Source organism: Entelurus aequoreus, linkage group LG24 (genome assembly GCF_033978785.1).
Source record: "Entelurus aequoreus isolate RoL-2023_Sb linkage group LG24, RoL_Eaeq_v1.1, whole genome shotgun sequence".
Classification (NCBI taxonomy): Eukaryota; Metazoa; Chordata; class Actinopteri; order Syngnathiformes; family Syngnathidae; genus Entelurus; species Entelurus aequoreus.
This window is the reverse complement of record NC_084754.1, coordinates 27,666,486-27,683,167: the sequence shown is the minus strand read 5'-3', so window position 1 is coordinate 27,683,167 and position 16,682 is coordinate 27,666,486. Positions and strand designations below refer to the sequence as shown.

Sequence of the window (16,682 nt, the reverse complement as noted above, 5' to 3'; positions counted from 1 at the left end):
GCCACAAATTAATTCGCATAACAAACACCTCCCCCCTCCCGTCCATATAACCCACCAATACAACTCAAACACCCGCACAACACACTCAATTCCACAGCCCAAAGTACCATTCACCTCCGTAAAGTTCATACAGCACATATATTTCCCCAAAGTTACGCACGTGACATGCACATAGCGGCACGCACGTACGGGCAAGCGATCAAATGTTTGGAAGCCAAAGCTGCGTACTCACGGTAGCACGTCTGCTATCCAACTCAAAGTCCTCCTGGTTGTGTTGGTGCAGCCAGCCGCTAATACACCGATCCCACCTACAGCTTTCTTCTTTGCTGTCTTCATTGTTCATTAAACAAATTGCAAAAGATTCACCAACACAGATGTCCAGAATACTGTGGAATTTTGCGATGAAAACAGACGACTTAATAGCTGGCCACAATGGTGTCCCAATATTTCTGCTACAATCCGTGACGTCACGCACAAACGTCATCATACCGAGACGTTTTCAGCAGAATATTTCGCGGAAAATTTAAAAATGCACTTTACTAATCTAACCCGGCCGTATTGGCATGTGTTGCAATGTTAAGATTTCATCATTGATATATAAAATATCAGACTGCGTGGTCGGTAGTAGTGGGTTTCAGTAGGCCTTTAATCTACTTGGTAGGTTCCTCTTTATAGCTGGTTATTCCAGCTAGGCTTATGTTAAAATTTGCAAATCACTAATTTTTTCTGTTGTTTCGCTGCATTACTTTTTATACACATACTATTTCTTGCTAGGTGTGTCGCTATTCCTCGCCCTTTGGTGATTATATTTGTAACGTGTAATAATAGTTTATATTTGTTGTTCTGTTTGCCATCATTGGGTAGAGGATTAGTAACCTGGATCGGCTTCGCACTGTGGAAGGATATACTTTAGCCACCTCTGTCGAGACGCTGCGTTGCACTGATGGTGCATTGGTTGCAGCATGTTGCAGATAGTCACTTTTCATTTTGCGTGTCATGGAGAGCGATTTAATTGATATCTGTATTCTAGGACAAGTTTATATCATTTTTAAATCATATATCATTTATGTTGGTTGGAGAAAGTCTGCATCTGATTTATCTGTCAATATAATATGATTTACAGTAAGGAAGGGATTCATATGGCCCCATTCCTGGGTGTATTTTGTGTGAGAGGAAGGTGGGGTGTTAATCATTTTGCAAAGCAGTCTGTGGAAAATTATGGAAAGCACCACTTTACATAGCAACTGGTCAAAGTTGGAATTGCCACAAACACATTTTAGCATATTCAACACTCTACTGCTGTCTGCAACCCCTCGTCGTGATTCATGTGTCAGGTAAACCACGTACACGAAAGATATGTACAAATACCCTGTAATTCACATATGTAACCACGGGTGTCTAATTGACCACCTAAGATAAAGTAAAACGGTAAAAAGAAAGAACTGGAAAATTGTTCATAATTGGTCAAAACGAGCACTAACTTCATCTCTCCCTTGGTGGGACTCGGGACATGCTGTTTCCTTGGAGGTAGACAGTTGTACAGGATGATTGAAAAGAGATAAGCCCCAGCGAGCTGAGGAAGGTCTGACATTTGACTTATTCCCTCAAGGTGCAAAGAGAGTTTTCAATAACTTCCAGTGTCAGTGGCAGCAGCTAAGCTGAGCAGAGACAACACTTGATAGAGAGAGCTATTTAAAAGTTGCTGACATCTGCTACTTGCCAAAAAACTGAGGGCCAAGTTTTCCAGTTGACATATTTCAGGTGTCCAGAATTCACATCACTATGTATAAATCCAACTAGACAATTTACCAAAAGAGTCATAAATAATTATTTTTGAGTCGGGCTATAAGTCAGTGTGTATTTCTTTCCTTCAAACTGGCACTGTTGATATAGTAAAATAGTTATCTAAACAAAATAGTGAGATTTCTGGGTTAGGGTTGGATTTTAATTGTAACATACAGTATCTGCAAAAGCTTCCTGGATGTGTGCTCTATGTTTGACGTAACCCTGCTTAATTAAAAACTAACAGAAGTGAAATCAATACCTCTGCAAAGTGTGTTTATGTGTTAGTGTTTATGTGTTAGTGTTGTCCCAATACCAATATTTTGGTACCGGTACCAAAATTATTTTGATACTTTTCTAAATAAAGGGGACCACAAAAAAATGCATTATTAGCTTTATTTAAAAAAAAAAATCTTACGGTACATTAAACATATGTTTCTTATTGCAAATGTGTCCTTAAATAAAAGAGTGAACATACAAGACAACTTGTCTTTTATTAGTAAGTAAGCAAACAAAGGCTCCTAATTTAGCTGCTGACATATGCAGTAACATATTGTTTCATTTTCCATTCAATTATTTTGTCAAAATTATTAAGAACAAGTGGTAGAAAATGAATTATTAATATACTTGTTCATTTACTGTTATTATCTGCTTACTTTCTCGTTTAACATGTTCTATCTCCACTTCCTTTAAAATTTAATATTAATTTATTCTTCTGTTGTTTGGTACTTTACAGTAGTTTTGGATGATACCAAATTTGGGTATCAATCCCATACCAAGTCGTTACAGGATCATACATTGGTCATATTCAAAGTCCTCATGTGTCCAGGGACATATTTCTGAGTTTATAAACATAATATGATTTTTTTTTAAACAAAAGAAGATGTGATGGCAAAAAATATTGATGTAATCATAGTAGCAACGACTAGATACGCTCCTGTATTTGGTATCATTACAGTGGATGTCAGGTGTAGATCCACCAATGTCGTTTGTTTACATTTTAACGCCGGTGAGCTACGGTGTGTAGTGAAGCATGTTTAGCCCTTCCTCGTCCTGCAGGGATGACAGTTGTAAGAAACGTACTTTCTTTGTCACCATGGAGGCGAGGATTAGTGATTTAGAAGTAGCTAAAACACTGCCGACGGCGGATGGACTTTAGCCGCTAGCTAGCTAGCCATGTCTTAAAGCACTTCTTCCTGAGGGCGTTTCAGTGTTATAACTTCACCTTTATCGTCAGTTTTTAAGCCAAAATGCGTCCGTTCTCCCTTTTCTGTCTGCACACATTGTCTGTTTGTAAGTACTCCGTGATTTTGCGCTACCTAACATGATCCTCTGGTCGTAAAACCAGCAATGACACGACGTGACGACGACGGGGACGTGAGGGGTTGCGGGACCGGTACTTTTCAGAGGCGGTATCTTACCGAATATGATTCATTAGTATCATGGTACTATACTAATACCGGTATACCGTACAACCCTATTGTGTAGTCGACTTGGCAAGGCAGTACGACCATACCCGTAACAATGCAAAATTGAATATGAGATCTCACGTATGTCTTAATGATATCTACAAGACATAAAAGAGCACTAATGGAGACCAAAGTGTTTTTCTCATTCTTGTCAAATGCGTCTCCTGAGAAGTAAGTTTCACAGTGAGCACTGTGTGAGATCTCAAAATTGTCTAACAGTTGTCTTTTTTCCTGATCTCAACTCAGACAAAAACTGGGAGATGAATGAGCTGGTTTCCAATATGTCTTAACATTAGCTATGTGCACATGGACACAATTAATCAAAATTAAAACCTAACCAGAATAAAAATGCTTAAAATGTGTAGACACGCCGCTCGGAAAATTCTGACCCAATCACACACGTTTCAATTAAAATTTAATTCTGATCAAGACGGGTGGTTTATTCCGAGAGGCATTCAGATTGGAACGCATGTAAACAGGAAATTGTCTTTGCTATGCATGTCAGCTGTATTTTAGTGGTGGAGGGGGGACTACATTTAATAGTCTCGGAATGAAGCGATCGTCTTGCTGCTGTCTCCACCCATTCAACATTTACAAAAGTAGCGTTATATACTGTTGAGTTAGTTGCCCTAAAACCGAGACTAGCAAAAACAAAAGTATTGTATGGTGTGATGTGTTGATTTAACAATAAAAGAAGGCATCCAGTTGTGTCAACGAGCTGTTTTATTTGCGACATTACAGTTACTCCCAACTGCTAACTGCTACCCTCAGTCAAGTAACATGAAGACGCCCTGATGACGTCATGTCTGCGACTACATAAACTACTGTACAACCCGTACATATCACAACGTCGAGGGCAGAGAGCAGCTCCATTTCAAAAAGACATGTAAAAAAAAAACAGCGAACGGTTATAAAACTGATAAATAAATAACGTGGCATAGTCGGAAAAGCAGTTTGTACATAGCGGATGTCAATTATTCTTCTTCCATTTCCGTTTCCGGTATGTGCTGCGCATGTCAATATAAAGTATTCCGATTTAAGGTGTGATGCAAGAAAATGCACGTCGTAATCTGATCATTTTGTCAGGGTCCATGCACACAGTAACATTCTAATCCGAAATTTGATCAGATTAAACACATTTTTCCAATGTACCTAATGTCGCAGTGAGAGATATACTTGGTTTTGTCTCTCACTGCTCTCTATTTCAGTTCCCAAATATGTCTCTTTTTTTATCCAAGCAAAAAATAAATAAAATAAAATAAAAAGAGTAATCTTTATATGTCACAATTTAACAGTATCTTAATATTTAATATTTCAGTTTATATCATGCCAAAATTAAAAAAAAAAGGATTGATGCATATATGGTGTATATGGTTTATTTACATCATATTCTACTTCATTTGTAGGGATGTAAATCTCTTTGTGATGGACGATTCAATTCGCATCTCAATACATAGGTTACGATGCAATTCAAACACCATTTATTTATCAAACAGAATGCTTCGATGCTATTCGATTTAGTGTATGAACGATTGGATACTATTCGATTTAGCTTATGAACAATTCAATAAGATGTGATACGGTGTATGAACCACTCCACTATATGATTAACATTTATTGATGGACACATTCTATTTTATACCACAAAAGAACAAAATCATTCCTTCCTGAGCATAAGCTCCTCCTAATTTTAGAGAATAAATAGTTAGGACTTTGGCATCAAGCGCTGAGACTAGATCAGTCAAAGCTAAGTTTATGAGCATGAACTACTCGGATAAGAGGCCAAACATCTTCTAAGACAACTGATCAGTTGAATGCCATGAGAATAACAATAACCTGGATAAATAAATATATACTTCTTCAAATATAACTAAAGCAGCCCATTCTATAAAAGTGACATGCTTTCAGTATTTTCTATTTTTTAACACACAACAAAGAGCCCCACAGGTATTTAATTAAAATAAAAAGGGAAGGGGGGGGTTTATGGGCTTCCGGGACTAGAATGAGAAATGACTGTGTTGTGGGGATTAAAGGTTGTTTGACTGTTGCCGGAAAAGAGAGCGAGACACGGTGATTGAGCATGTTGTACGTAAATGCTGCATTTTGTGAAATAAAGAAAAACAAACTGGGAATCTGTCTGAGCCTCCATTCCTTGGAATGTTACAATATTGAGGGAAGGCACAGCACGGAGACGGTGTTGACGTTACGTATCTTGTGGCCATCAGGGACAAGCAGTAGAAAATTAATGGATGGAGTCTGCACCATACTGAAGCAGAAGGAGTCTAATGCCAGCCAAGAATGTTAAAATAATATCCAATCGGGAGACATTTATCCATAAAAATATGGAGAAGCTGCTGAGGGTGTTTGTCAGAGAAGCAGATTGAGGGACATACTGTAGAAGTCCACTCTCCAAGGTAAATGCCGTACGTTATCATTATATTACTTCATAAAACTATTGTAGTCGTTTGTAGTACAGTACATTATATTGTATCGTTTTTTCATATAATATTTCTTATCTGAAAGTTGTTTTTTAAGAAATGTTACATGTTAAATTGTGCTGTTCTGATTTTATTTTCATTTCAATGGGGGATGTTGATTTGAAATACAAGTGTTTTGAGTTAAGATCTCTGCCAAAGAACCAATTAAGCTCATAAATTGAGGTACTATTGAATAATTATTACCTATATTGACAAATCAACTTCTATTATTTCACCATATACAATTTTGTGGAGGACCGACAGCTTGTATACAATTATGAACGAAAAAGGGGGGAAATGGTTGGTAGTAGTGTTGTAACGATACCAATATGTTGGTACCGGTACCGGTACTAAAATTATTTAGATACTTTTCGGTACTTTTCTAAATAAAGGGGACCACAAAAAAATTGCATTATTGACTTTATTTTAACAAAAAATCTTAGGGTACATTAAACATATGTTTCTTATTTAAGTTAAGTCCTTAAATAAAATAGTGAACATACAAGACAACTTGTCTTTTAGTAGTAAGTAAACAAACAAAGACTCCTATTTAGTCTGCTGACGTATGCAGTAACATATTGTGTCATTTATCATTCTACTATTTTGTCAACATTATTAAGAACAAGTGGTAGAAAATAAATTATTAATCTACTTGTTTATTTACTGTTAATATCTGCTTACTTTTCTTGTAACATGTTCTGTCTACACTTCTGTTAAAATTTAATAATCACTGATTCTTCTGCTGTTTGGATACTTTACATTAGTTTTGGATGATACCACAAATTTGGGTATCAATCCGATACCAACTAGTTACAGGATCATACATTGGTCATATTCAAAGTCCTCATGTGTCCAGGGACATATTTCCTGAGTTTATAAACATAATATAAATTTTTTAAAAACGAAAGAAGATGTTGTGATGCCAAAAAATATTGACGTAATCATAATAGTATCGACTCGATAGTGCCTGTACTTGATATCATTACAGTGGATGTTAGGTGTAGATCCACCAATGGCGTTTGTTTACATATTGACGCCGGTGAACTACGGTGTGTAGTGAAGCATGTTTAGCTATTCCTCGTCCTGCAGGGATGATACTTGTAAGAAACATACTTTATTTGTCGCCATGGAGACCAGGATTAGTGATTTAGAAGTAGCTAAAACACTGCCAATGGCGGATGGATGTTAGCCACTAGCTAGATAGCCATGTCTTAAAGCACCTCTTCCTGAGGGCGTTTCAGGGTTATAACTTCACCTTTATCGTCAGTTTTTAAGTCAAAATGCGTCCGTTCTCCCTTTTCTGTCTACACACTGTGTCTGCTTGTAAGTACTCTGTGATTGTGCGCTGCCGAACATGCTCCTCTGCTCGTAAACCAGCAATGACACGACGTGTCGCGGGGGGTGAGGGACCGGTACGTTTCAGAGACGGTATAATACCGAAAATTGTTCATTAGTACTATACTAATACCGGTATACCGTACAACCTTAGTTGGTAGTAGTAGTAGTTAGCCTGAAGTCACTTTATGACTGATGCAACGTTCATAAAATGATTGACTGCCGATCTGTCTGGGGAGTAGTGGTATGGAATTTTATAGATCTGGTGCAAAATGGGAGAAGTAGATCAGGACAGTGTCATGACAGCTCAGACTTTGTATATTGTTTTCCCTGTGTTTAGGGTTTATTTCATTTTCAGCCCTCTTTCTTTTCTTTGTCACTTCCTGCTGTGAGTGCTGATTGAGCACACCTGCCCCGGTGGGCTGATTAGGAGATATACCTGCAACCCTTTGTCACTGTTTCATTGTTTCTTGTATGTCCCAGTGTTCTCTTTATTCCCTAAATTCCTGCATGACCTGTATGACTTAAAGGGGAACTGCACTTTTTTTGGGAATTTTGCCAAAAGACAAAAGTTTTTTTGTCTTTTTGTGCATTCTAACTTGTAATAATCGTCTCGTTGTACGTGGCGAGCAATGCAGTTAATGGGAGCAATCAATTCTACTTCTAAATCACTTTGATTCGTGAATTACATTCCGTAACCTGTATAATAACCAAGCTGTAGCGACATTGATATTGTAAGAGCGTACACTGAGGAACTGTTTTGCCAGCGTAGGAACACATCGCCATGCTATGGCATTAGCCGTAAGCTAGCAAGCTACGTCATAAGGTAAGCTAGCAACAGCGTCAACAACTGAATGGCTTTTGAGTTTGTAATGCACAACACAAAGCGATAGGACACCAATCTGTACTGACTGAAAAACATGAACAATCACATTACAGTATCTGTAAAGTATTAGCTTAGTATTAGCTTTTGTTTGTACACAGCTAGCATGACAGTAGACTGTAGTGTACGATGATGTGCTGCATGTATCATGATCAATATTATAATGACTTACTCGATGTTTGGTCAAGCTGGCCGGGGACGTTTCCAGTTGATTTGGATGAAGAAACCATTAATTTGGCATTGCTTGGCTCAAAGTTCCACATTTTCAACGAGACCAAGTCACACCGACCTCCCTCTCTCAGGCAGGTTCCGTATGCTCCAACGCTTCTATAAGCAGCAGTTCATCCTCCGTATATTCAGCATCAAAAAGATACGGTTGTAATGTTCATTTGTCCGAAAATAGTCGTCTCCGTTGTCTGTTACCAAGTCTGCCATGATTAGAACACACTTGTGTTTGTTTGTAGAAGTCGGAACACGCGTTTCTTGCCGGGAGTCGGAAGTGCGCAGCTATGGAAACGGAAATAAATGCGCCAAAGAAAGTAAATATTGTACATATTGTTTTGAACGTGTCTGTTACTACTTTATATATATTTACTTGCAACTAGAGATGTTTGATAATGGCTTTTTTGCCGATATCCGATATTCCGATATTGTCCAACTCTTAAATACCGATTCCGATAACAACCGATACCGATATATACAGTCGTGGATTAACACATTATTATGCCTAATTTTGTTGTGATGCCCCGCTGGATGCATTAAACAATGTAACAAGGTTTTCCAAAACAAATCAACTCAAGTTATGGAAAAAAATGCCATCATGGCACTGCCATATTTATTATTGAAGTCACAAAGTGCATTATTTTTTTTAACATGCCTCAAAACAGCAGCTTGGAATTTGGGACATGCTCTCCCCGAGAGAAACAAATTACTGTATCAGATCGTATGCCTGTTTGGTGCTTCTCTCACAAGTGTTCCCAATATGAATAGAATTGAATAGAAAGTGTGTATTTCCTGTCTATAATAATATGACTCATAAGACCGTGCTATGGGGAAAAGGGAATCTATCATGTGCAAAAGGTAAAATGACAAAATGAACTTTGCAATTATTTCTGTTGATTGGAAGACAGTGACAGTAATGAGGGGGAATTTCCATAACAGATGCCACATTATAAACAGCAAAATTTATAGGACAACAAACACTGAGATGGATGTGTGCCATATGTCAAAGAAAAACAGCCAATAAATTGAAACTAACAGCTAGGCGTGTATATGAGAGGTGAAGGCCAGTTGAAGCATTCAACACAGCCCAACACAACAACCAACAGCCATTTACCATTGTAGCAACATTATTCTGTCTTGCACTGCACTTTGTGATACTAGAAATGCTTGGAAAGTGTTGTGAAGTGGTAGAAAAATAGCAGTTATGCTCTTATTTCAGAAAAATGGATGGAAAATGGCCAGATTGAATAAAACCATGTTGTGTACTAACGTTGCAACCCCAACTACACTAAAATACACTCTTAACTATTCAAAATAAGGTTAATGGTGGGATGTCGATGTTATTGCCCACAACAGTCACTGCTTCAGTTCCATTGATACAATTTAATTACAGACACTAGGTTATAATAAGGTAATGCAGTGCCAGTAAAAGTGAGTAATTAAAATATCAATCATTTTCATAATATAACATTTTTAATTTGAACGATGCTTCCAGATATAATGTAGCGTTGCTGGGGAGCACTTCTCTGTTCCCATCATGCCTTGTTGCGCATACTAATGAGGTATAGCTGTTAGTTTAACGGTTCGCTCTTTGTGAGTGCATTTGTTGCTCTAAGTTGCCTTTTTATGTCTTATCCCATTTCGTAATAGAGAGAGAGAGAGAGAGAGAGAGAGAGAGAGAGAGAGAGAGAGAGAGGGAGGGTTATACTTGTATAGCGCTTTTCTACCTTCAAGGTACTCAAAGCGCTTTGACAGTATTTCCACATTCACCCATTCACACACACATTCACACACTGATGGCGGGAGCTGCCATGCAAGGCGCTAACCAGCAGCCATCAGGAGCAAGGGTGAAGTGTCTTGCCCAAGGACACAACGGACGTGACTAGGATGGTAGAAGGTGGGGATTGAACCCCAGTAACCAGCAACCCTCTGATTGCTGGCACGGCCACTCTACCAACTTCGCCACACCGTCCCTAATAGTCCCTGTGCGTTATGACATCCATGGCAATATATGTGAAAGGCAGTGCTATTTCCCATTCATTGCAGCGCTCCTGGTAAGTCATTGTTTGCTATTACTGATGCAATAAAGAGCATTCCTTTCCAAAAAGCAGAAATGTCTCTTATTGGCTCAAGATCGGCACAAATACAGTCGTGGTCAAAAGTTTACACTTGTAAAGAACATAATGTCATGGCTGTGTTGAGTTTCCAATAATTTGTACAACTCTTATTTTTTTATGATAGAGTGATTGGAGCACATACTTGTTGGTCACAAAAAACATTCATGAAGTTTGGTTCTTTTATGAATGTATTATGGGTCTACTGAAAATGTGAGCAAATGTGCTGGGTCAAAAGTATACATACAGCAATGTTAATATTTGCTTACATGTCCCTTGGTAAGTTTCACTGCAATAAGGCACTTTTGGTAGCCATTTTGATCACTCTAAAGGCCATTCTAAAACCTTAATTCTGGCCTGATTTAGCCATTCCTGTACCACTTTTGACGTGTGTTTGGGGTCATTGTCCTGTTGGAACACCCAGCTGCGCCCAAGACCCAACCTCCGGGCTGATGATTTTAGGTTGTCCTGATGAATTTGGAGGTAATACTCCTTTTTTATTGTCCCATTTACTCTATGTAAAGCACCAGTTCCATTGGCAGTAAAACAGGCCCATAGCATAATACTACCACCACCATGCTTGACGGTAAGAATTTTGTTCCTGGGATTAAAGGCCTCACCTTTTCTCCTCCAAACATATTGCTGGGTATTGTGGCCAAACAGCTACATTTTTGTTTCATCTGACCATAGAACTTTCCTCCAGAAGGTCTTATCTTTGTCCATGTGATCAGCAGCAAACTTTAGACGAGCCTTAAGATGTCGCTTCTGGAGCAAGGTCTTCCTTTTTGCATGGTAGCCTCTCAGTCCATGGCGATGCTAAACACGCTTGACTGTGGACACTGACACCTGTGTTCCAGCAGCTTCCAATTAATTGCAGACCTGCTTTTTGGTGGTTCTCGGTTGACTCTTGATCATCCTGACCAATTTTATCTCAGCAGCAGGTGATAGCTTGCGTTTTCTTCCTGATCGTGGCAGTGACAAAACTGTGCCATGCACTTAATACTTACGAACAATTGTCTGCACAGTTGCTCTTGGGACCTTGAGCTGCATTGAAATGGCTCCAAGTGACTTTCCTGACTTGTTCAAGTCAATGATTCGTTTTTTTTCAGATCTGTGCTCAGTTCCTTTGACTTTCCCATTGTCGTGTTTGTAACCAAGTCTAATGACTGCATCACATGAGCCCTATTTAAATGGGCTCAGAGAAGTCAACAGGTGTCGTCAATCATAATCACTCACATGAAGTTAAGAGGCCATGCAATGAAGCTAATTTGATTTAATTGTAATGTTTCTACATCACCAAAATTGATAATGTATGTTGCTGTATGTATACTTTTAACCCAGCAGATTTGGTCACATTTTCAATAGACCCATAATAAATGCATAAAAGAACCAAACTTCATGAATCTTTTTTTGTGACCAACAAGTATGTGCTCCAATCACTCTATCACAAAAAAATAAGAGTTGTAGAAATTATTGGAAACTTAAGACAGCCATGACATTATGTTCTTTACAAGTGTATGTACACTTTTGACCACGACTGTATATTGTGGACGTCAAGGTCATTAAGTAAGACGCTAAAGGGTTTAATGTTGTAGTATTCTAAATAAATGAATACATTGACAGAGAAAGTTACAGTCTGTGTTTTTGGTGTTTTACTTTGGTTCCAGAGTCCTTTGTAACCAGGTTTGGTTGGAACAACGATCAGCAGTTGCAGCCACTTAATAATTCATATTTTACTATTTTACATCTTGACTACAGCAGGATGGCATCAGCTAGAGTTGGGGAAAAAGCTGCATTCTTTGATGCATCATATTCGTAACATGGAAGATTCCGAATGTATGGACAAATGTTCAAATGTCGATTATTTACGTAAGTTAAATAAAGTTATACCCGGACATACACGGAGAGAGAGAAGAGAAGCTATGCTAACTGCGGCACTAAACTAGCTTGAATTTGAAACAAAAAAAAACTAAATGCTTTGTACACTTTAATAAAAATGTAGCTGAAACATACATCAGACAGTAACCAGTTAAAAAGAGGTAATTAGTAAGTACTGTAGATTAATAAGTCAGGAGAGAGAATAATACCCATACACTGCGACAACACCATAGATATGAATGACTAGATAGTAGATACAACACACATCATTAAGCTGCAAATTTATGGTGACTCAGGGCAAAGTGTCCGAGCATTCCCTGGTTTTAGAAGGCACGTAAATTAAAACAGGAGTCCTGTAGGGGCATTTATTTATTCATTTATCTGCTACAGTTCTCACATATACATAGTCTTCCATATTTGTATATGTGCTATGTGCGCTCACATCCAAGAAGGGTAAATGACACAATACTTCATATGTCAGTAGGCAAAGGTGGAGCATTTTATACATCTGTAATAAATGTGGAATATATAGTAATGAGACAATAAATTAATAGTATACACAGGGCTGCCAAGTTAAAAAAATACAAGAGTGAGACTTTAGTGTCATGATCCGCTCGAAGTAAATTTGCCTTTTTTAACCTTAATTTGGCATGTTTTAATGTTGATTTGGCCTGTTTTATACCTTAAGACTGGTTTCCTCAACTTCCTGCCCCGCGGCCATTGTTTGGTTGAATACTGATTTACAGTTCACCTCAAAGTGGATTCCAGGGACTCTCTGTGTCTCTTTAGGGTGGTCTAAATTCAACCTTTTAAAGTATGTAACTCTGACAGTTTTGGTCCATTTGGTTCCATTTGTACACTCTCAGAGTTAAGAATATACTTTAAAATAAAACATTTCGAGAAACACTGCTTTACGGGGGTCTTAATTTATATTTACTAGTCTGTAACTCTGACACACACACACACACACGAGCGCGCACACACACACCTTCACACACACAGTCACACACAGACCCACGTTGAGAGTATTGTCTCTTTTTCAAGTGTGAACTGGCCAAGACAAAAGGCAAATAAATGTCACACAGCTTTGCAAAAAATACAGGACAATGATAGACTTGTAGCAGCCGTAAAACAGTACATATTAAGTAAGAAACTCAAGGAGAAATAGAGAATAAACTTTGAACGAAATTTGGTTATTATCTTTCTTTAGCAAGCAGGAGAGCATTGAGTGGGGTTTAAATATCAGCGCTGCTATGTGTCAAAGATAGTTTGAGACGCCAAGACCCGCCTTCCTCTTCTTCTTTCTTTTAATGTAGGTTGGCAAGCAACTTTGAGGTGCGCAATCTTAAAATATTCTCCACTGCTACTGTATACTAACATTCTCTTTCACTATGCTTCTTTTTTATTATTTCCCTATCTCTATTGTATTTCCTACGCTGCATTAATACATTTTCTACATTTTGCATTTGATTACAATAATCACACAGCCCTGTGTTATATGTCCCTGTTAATTTCAGCGAACTATTGAGATATGTATGTCATAACCTCATTCTAGTAATGATATCTTCCTCCTTCCTATTTATATTGCTCCCTCTTATTACTCCTAAACTCCTCTGGACTTTGTAATCCTGCCTACCTTTTGTTTCTTTATTCCAACTGTCCTACCATTTTTTTTATTTAGTTCTATCTTAACTATACTTTTCACTTCTGCTTTACTGTGATTACTTTCAATGGTTGTTTCTGTTTTAGTTATTGCTTGCTTTGCATACTTATCTGCTAGTTCGTTAACCACAACTCCTACATGAGCAGGTACCCAGAGAGATGTTATCACACTTCCAGCTTTATTTTTTCTAAAAATGTAATTAACTATTTCATATATTAAATCCCATCTTGTTTCAGAAGCTATGTTTTCTATGCTGATTAATGCGCTGCCGAGCACACAACTTTACTTGCTTTATTTTTGTCCGTCCAATTATTTGCCATGTAAATTGTTATCAGTTACCCCGTAAAAACGATAACTTGTCGTTATTTTTTTTTTTTCAAAACTATGTTTTCTTGTGTAGTAATTGCTAAATCTTCTACTTTATTATTTATAGTTTAGATGCATCTGTATATGTTTTGACATATTCTGCATACTTCTCCTAGATGCATTTTTTTATTTGGTAATGATTTAAGCTTATATTCTTTAATAATTGCTTGTCCACGTCTGGGATGTCGTACATCTGCAAACCCTGCATACTTCTCCTAGATGCATTTTTTTTATTTGGTAATGATTTAAGCTTATATTCTTTAATAATTGCTTATCCACGTCTGGGATGTCGTACATCTGCAAACCACACAAGAATTGGTATTTTATCATTAATTTGATCCTTTTTACATACATTATACCCTGTTATCCATCCAAAACTCTTAATCTTTTTCTTTTCTTTTTCTAGGCAACAAATGGCTGGCCAAAACGCAGACAAGACCCACCTTACGGTGCTTCTGATTGGTTTATATTGTGTGGTGCCTTAAATGGTTGGTTAGATTTTGGCTCAAGGGACTGATGAGATTGGTAAACTTGGTCAGTCACGGCTAACCGCAAGGGCCAAAGTTTATTACCATAAAACAAAAAAAATATAGAGTAGTGAAAGGTGAATTATAAGAGTGAGATATGTCAAGTGTGGAGTGTGGCGTGAGAAAGGGTTAAATTACATGACTGTCACAGTCAAAGCGTGAGGCTTGGCAGCTCTGTAAACAATATAATAATTAAAGGCCTACTGAAAGCCACTACTACCGACCACGCAGTCTGATAGTTTATATATCAATGATGAAATCTTAACATTGCAACACATGCCAATACGGCCGGGTTAACTTTTAAAGTGCAATTTTAAATTTCCCGGCACACTTCCGGTTGAAAACGTCTAGATATGATGACGTTTGCGCGTGACGTCAACGGTTGATACGGAAGTCATCGGACCCATTGAATCCAATACAAAAAAGCTCTGTTTTCATCCCAAAATTCCACAGTATTCTGGACATCTGTGTTGGTGAATCTTTTGCAATTTGTTTAATGAACAATGGAGACTGCAAAGAAGAAAGTTGTAGGTGCGATCGGTGTATTAGCGGCGGACTACAGCAACACAACCAGGAGGACTTTGAGGATAGCAGACGCGCTATCCGAACGACCTCACCTTGACTTCCTCCGTCTCCTGGCCGCCAACCGCATCAGTGATCGGGTAAAGTCCTTCGTCGTACCGTCGATCGCTGGAACGCAGGTGAGCACGGGTCGTGATGAGCAGATAAGAGCTGGCGTAGGTGCAGAGCTAATGTTTTTAGCATAGCTCTGTCGAGGTTCCATAGCTAAGTTAGCTTCAATGGCGTTGTTTGCAACAGCATTGCTAAGCTTCGCCAGGGTGGACAGCATTAACCGTGTATTTACATGTCCAGAGTTTGGTAGTATTGTTGATCTTCTGTCTATCCTTCCAGTCAGGGACTTATTTCTTTTGTTTCTATATGCAGTTAAGCACAATGCTATCACGTTAGCTCAGTAGCTAAAGAGCTTCGCCGATGTATTGTCGTGGAGATAAAAGTCACTGTGAATGTCCATTACGCGTTCTCGACTCTCATTTTCAAGAGGATATAGTAGGTGGTTTAAAATACAAATCCGTGATCCACAATAGAAAAAGGAGAGAGTGTGGAATCCAATGAACCCTTGTACCTAAGTTACGGTCAGAGCGAAAAAAGATACGTTCTGCACTGCACGCTAGTCCTTCACTTTGACATTCCTCATCCACAAATCTTTCATCGTCGCTCAAATTAATGGGGTAATCGTCGCTTTCTCGGTCCGAATCTCTCTCGCTGCTGGTGTAAACAATAGAAAAATGTGAGCAGTCCTTCCTCCGGTGTCATCACGCTACTTCCGGTAGGGGCAAGGCTTTTTTTTTATCAGAGACCAAAAGTTGCGAACTTTATCGTCGTTGTTCTATACTAAATCCTTTCAGCAAAAATATGGCAATATCGCGAAATGATCAAGTATGACACATAGAATGGATCTGCTATCCCCGTTTAAATAAAAAATAATAATTTCAGTAGGCCTTTAAAGATGAATACATAATCAAAATATAATCGAATTGTAGCCTCTGAATCGTAATCGTAATTGAATCGTGAGATTCCTACCTCTAGTGTCAGAGTATGTTTCTGTCTTTGCTCGAGCCAGCTTTATATTTCCTTATTTTTCCATGTTTCGATTTGTGCTTCCTAGCGCTGGTTGACTTTTTTTAAGAGTTTGTCTTTACAATATTTAGTAAGCTGCTTATTGCTTGATCATTATACCAATTTTTATTTAGATTTCATTCTGTCATTGTTTCAAGGCTTGTTTGTTTATACTATGTTTTTTTCTATTTTTTCCCACTCGTAATGCCAGTTTTGTTTCTTGACTCTTTTACACTATGGATTTTTGCTTTTTATTTTGTTATAAAACGCGATTTTGGTTTTACTTAATCATTTGCCTTTAACTTCCACACTACCGTATCACAGAACA

At 38.1% G+C, this 16,682-nt stretch overlaps 1 protein-coding gene across 2 annotated transcripts in view; it reads right to left on the bottom strand.

The window, feature by feature from the left end:
- spon1b (spondin 1b) overlaps positions 1 to 16,682 on the bottom strand; it is a 158,547-nt gene that overhangs the window by 103,214 nt on the left and 38,651 nt on the right. The window lies entirely within an intron of this gene.